This window comes from Fukomys damarensis, unplaced genomic scaffold (genome assembly GCF_012274545.1).
Source record: "Fukomys damarensis isolate Sample0158 unplaced genomic scaffold, DMR_v1.0_HiC HiC_scaffold_28, whole genome shotgun sequence".
Classification (NCBI taxonomy): Eukaryota; Metazoa; Chordata; class Mammalia; order Rodentia; family Bathyergidae; genus Fukomys; species Fukomys damarensis.
Window position 1 is genome coordinate 1,921,060 of NW_022900940.1, and position 4,916 is coordinate 1,925,975.

Below are 4,916 nucleotides of genomic sequence, written 5' to 3' on the forward strand. Positions count from 1 at the left end.
GAAGAAGCAGAAGGAGAGAGAGAACAAAGAAAGGAAGGTCCTTTTATCAGTTTTGGGGTGGGCTATTGCTTATTTAGGAGGAGTGAGCTACTTTTAACCTATCACAGGCCAGGTTGCTTTTATGGGCCCAGTCCTGCAGACACAGGTTTCAACTTTCCTGGACCACTGTGGCCTTGGCAGGGTAAGGAAACCAGAGATAAGGGTATGAGGTCATTTTAGGAGCCAAGATGTACCAGGAGAATGCAGCCTGTGAGGTGGCGTCACAGCATACTTTAACATGATCATTCCCTAACATGAGCTACATCTCCAGTCCTTTTTAGTTGTATTTTGGGATAAGAACTTGTTAAATTGCCCTCAGACTCACAATTCTTCTGCCTCAGTCTCTGAGTAGCAGGTTACTGGTATGGAGCACAGCCCCCTGCACCAAGGTCACCTAACAAGGAAAACAACATTGAAATGACCAGTCTGAATTTTGTGCTTTGCTTCTTCCTTCTTCAGCCTTTCACCTGCTATAAAAGCAACCTCTTCTGCTCAGCCCTTCAGAGTACTTATTCCATATGGTGGAGTAAAATGTCTCCCAGTTCAAGAACTGAAAATAAAGCCAGTTAAGATCCTTAAACTAAAGTTTTGTAATTTTTATCTTTCATCATCATCAGTGAAATGTTGTGGTAAAGTCCTTACACAGAGTAGGAGCTTAATAAATGTAATTTTTCTTCCTCCAGGGGATTCCTAAATATTTGTTTGCTATTAAACATGAAAGACCAGCACCAATCAGGGACATAGGGTACAAAGTCCAGGACACTTTGTAATTTATCTCAGTTACAGTGGAGAATTATGGAGATATGTAAATGACAGTATGAAGAGTACACCGGTTGCCTTCAGACAGAGGATAGAGGTTAGTGGTCGGGGAACTTTTCTGTTTTGTTTTAGAATTTCAAAACTCCACCCTTCATTTTCCAAATCAGAATTATTTAAGATGGGGACTGAAACTTTTTCTTCTTCTTCCTGGTAGTACTGGAGACTGAACTCAAGGCCTCACAAATAGTAAATAAACATTCTACCACTGCCCTGTGTTCACCAGCCCTTTTTTAATTTTTTGAGACAGGATCTCACTGAGTCCCTAAGTTACCCAGGCTCAATTTTTGAATCCTCCTGCTTCAACCTTCCGGAGTGCCAGGATTATATTATTAATTACAGGATTTGCATTTTAAATAATATTTTCAAGGAGTTCTTCAGTTTGAGAAAGCAAACCAAACCAAATCATAATACTGAACTCTTTCCACAAGTCATGCGGTGAGTCCAAGGACAAGTCACTCTTCCACCTCTCGATTGGTTACAGAATATAGGACCAAAGGTTGATGGTTACAGATGAACGTAATGACTTGATGCTGCTTCAAAACAGCCTGGACACATTGGTACAAAACGCAGCTCCCCCTGGTGCAGATTAACCACCACATATAGAAGGCACTGCTGAGGGTGAGGAAGGAGCTGTGTTACACGGAACTGTGACCATGGACTGCCTAAGTGGTGACCAGCTTTAGGCACAAGTGCTACGTACCGTGTTACCAGACTGCCGTGCAGAGGGAGGCATCAGAAACACCATTCTTCACTGTGATTTAAAAGCCTCGTGATCTTGGGAAAGTTACTTAATCACTGCAATGCCTTTACCTGTGAAAAAAGGATTATGATTTGATGATTTGATCTTGCCAATGAGATGTGTTGCCCAGTGCTTGAGATCTCACCGGCTGTTACCTACTGTGCATTCATTACCTGACTAAGAAATTTCTCTTCCTGCATTTGTTTCTTTAATACTCATATCAGTGCACCTCAGCTTCTCCATTAGTATAAGGAAGACACCTTACTGGAGCTGGGAGTTCAAAATGTAGCAGCACTTCCCATAAACTTTGCATCCATTTGAAGTATTAAGTTCTACAGCTCCACGATGGGGCTTGCACTCAGAACACCCTGCGTACAGTTTCTTGTTCAGCTAATTGTTCCAAGGAAAATAAAAACATCAGTCAGCCCACTTGCTTGCCCTTTCGTCTTAGTCATGCGCGCTAACAGTGAAATAATGTGCTCGTTTTCATACCCACACTGATCGCTCCAGGGGCCCTGCTCTGCCTGAGAGGTATGTCACAAAGCCTGGCAATGGGGCAGTGAATGGAGCAGCTCCAAGGGTTGTTTACCACTACCTTTTCATTTAAGCATAAAAACCATTTGACAAATACTAACTCACTATCTCCAGCGGAGCCAAATAAAACTTTTAAAGAAATAACTCTAATTTTCACGAATTGCATATGTGAGTTCATGCTGCTGCACATCAGGAATGAAAATTGCTATTATGATGATGTAATAAAGGACATTTGTGAATTTTATTCAGTTATTTCTGTTTAAATATGTAACAGCTTTCTTGAATCTGCAGGAAAAGAAAGTTTGGCCTTCATTATACAAACAGGTAATATCTGTGTTGCTGTTTCTGACAGCCAGTTCAGCAAATGCTCTAGTGGTGTTGTTTGCCAGCGGCACACAGAGAACTTCTTTTATGCTGACATTATTTTTCCCTCTACAGTAATGCATTAAAATTATCAATTTTAGGGGCTAAAGGCATATCTCAGTGCCAGAGTACTTGCCTAGCATGTATAAGCCCTTGGTTCCATTCCCAACATTGTAAGAAGAGGGAAAAGGAGAAGTAAGGGAGAGGAGGAAAAGAAAAGGAAAGGGGAAGGTGACTAATTTTATGGCATCTCTAAGCAGTTTGTCTACATTATAAGGTACCCAGATGAAAGAGATGTAAAACTTACATTGCCTCCTCTGCCAAAATGGCAGTGAGCAGAGTTATGAGCAATTCTGTGTTTTGTAGAAAATTCGAGGGAGGACATTTAGAGCAGCAGTATTACCACCCACACAGGTCAGTGATCACAGGTCCGTCTGCTCACCATTGACCAAATCAACGGAGGTCATTTATTTTGGTGAAAATGAAAAAAAAAAAAATTTCACGCTAGCTCCAAGCAGATGTAAGGGGTTCATTTGTCTTACTTCACTATCTTCCCGTGTCCAAGTGTGCAAGGGTCTTTTACATTAAGGAACAGAGAGGAGAAGGAATATAAGGAGATAACGGACTCCTCCACCCTTGCTCCATCCCTCCTGGATGCCAACATCCTGGTGCCAGCATCTGCACATTCTGTTTATTTGGCTGGGAGGAGAGGTGGTGATTGTGCCCTCAGCAGGAGGAGGTTTGGAAAAGCCAACCTCCTGGTGCCAGCACCTGCATATTTTGTCCACTCACCTGGGTATTTATGCCCTAGGCCTAAGGAAGTTTGGAAAAGCCACTTGTATGTAAAGGAAAAGTATATATTTTTTAAATGCCATTTTGCCTTGCCAGTTATAGCAGGACAGGTCAGAGTCAGGAGGAAAATTAAGGAGGATCATTAACCTAAAGAGGGCACAGCCACAGACAAAGACAGCTGAAGAGACTAAATGTGGAGAAAAAAATGGGATGGTAGAAATAGGATGATGCTATTCTATTGCTAGGGGCATGGGGATGGATGAAGGAGCTGAGAGCTGAGTACAAAATGCCTTCTCAGAGGACTAAGGAGGGACACTGGCTGAAAGAGAAAAATGGCACAAGATGGGATGTGGGAAAGACAGAAACAAAAGTTCAGAAACAGACAATAAAAAACTATATGGAATCCATGGAACTCAGCACCTCCATTGTTAGTTAAAACAGTCTTTTTTATAGAATCAATTTTTTTTTTTTTTGATACTGGGGATTGAACCCAGGACCTTGTGCTTGAGAGGCAGGTGAAGGCACCATTGACATAAATCCCAGGCAAAACAGCCTCCTTTAAAACACTAAAATAAAAATCAGAGGGACATTCTACTTCAGAGGTCATGCTTCACTGGAAGTAGATGGTTGCAGCTGTGCTTCCTGCTTGGGTTTATTTCTTTCTCTTTTGGCTGCTATTTTAATTTTTTGTTGCCTGGAATCTTGCCATATCCTTACTTGTGTTAAGCCTGAGCATGTTATGTTTCACCACTGAGCTACAGTCCGGCCACCTGCCCCTTTTCATTTAGTCTGGGGATGGAACCCAGTACACTGTATATCACTGTGGTTCTTGTTACATGTAGTTACATATTAACATCCATTTGGGCCAAGCCTCCCAAGTATTTCTGATTCAGTACGTTTGAATGGGGGCCCAGGGATCTCCATTTTTAAATACTTCATTGTATTTGTTGGAGGTGGTGGAGCACCTGTTGTTGAAGAAGAACCAGTCCAGAAGATCAGACTGTGACATGGTTAGACTCTTTTCTCAAGAGGAAAGGATTATCTAATTCTTTCTCTCTCATTTTCTTTTTTCTTTCTTACCTGTCCTCTATCTTTCTTTTCCCTGCTTCTCTGAAATTCAGTTTACTCCATGAGTATGGAGGATGGCATGAGGTTCCCAGAGAAGTACCTGTGCTGTTTCTTCTGCCTTAGATGTTCCTCTTTCTCATTCACCAGCCTGAGGCCCTTTCCTCCCTGGAGTTTCAGCCACTCCTCCCTGGGAAGTCCCTCCAGGCAAGGCTGGCATTCTTTTAGTGGTTATCCTAGGCTCGCTGGCTGCATTTGCTGTTTGTTTGCAGATTTTAAAATCTGCAGGGAAGAAGTTGAATTTTCTTCACTGCTGTTACCCTGAACATTGCAGAGCCAGAAGGACAGAAGGCATTCAACCCATGTTAGTTGAAGGGCACATTAATGAAGTCGAAACTGGCATCCTAATCAGCAATGTCAAAGATGCACGAATACCTGGAATGCTGTCCACACCACTTAGCAAGAAAGGAAGTTGACCCTCGCAAAAGGAAATAAACGTCCTAGTATTATACTTGAGGCTAGCAGTTTTTGTACAATGCCTCCAAGTTTTGGGGTACATTAATAC

General features: G+C 42.1%; 1 long non-coding RNA gene across 1 annotated transcript in view; it reads left to right on the forward strand.

Annotated features, from left to right (window-relative positions):
- LOC104850930 overlaps window positions 1–1,093 on the forward strand; it is an 11,098-nt gene extending 10,005 nt beyond the window's left edge. The window contains exon 3 of the long non-coding RNA XR_777099.2: window positions 723–1,093. This is a non-coding gene — a long non-coding RNA (uncharacterized LOC104850930). The remainder of the gene's footprint in view (window positions 1–722) is intronic.
- Window positions 1,094–4,916: the final 3,823 nt, after the last annotated feature.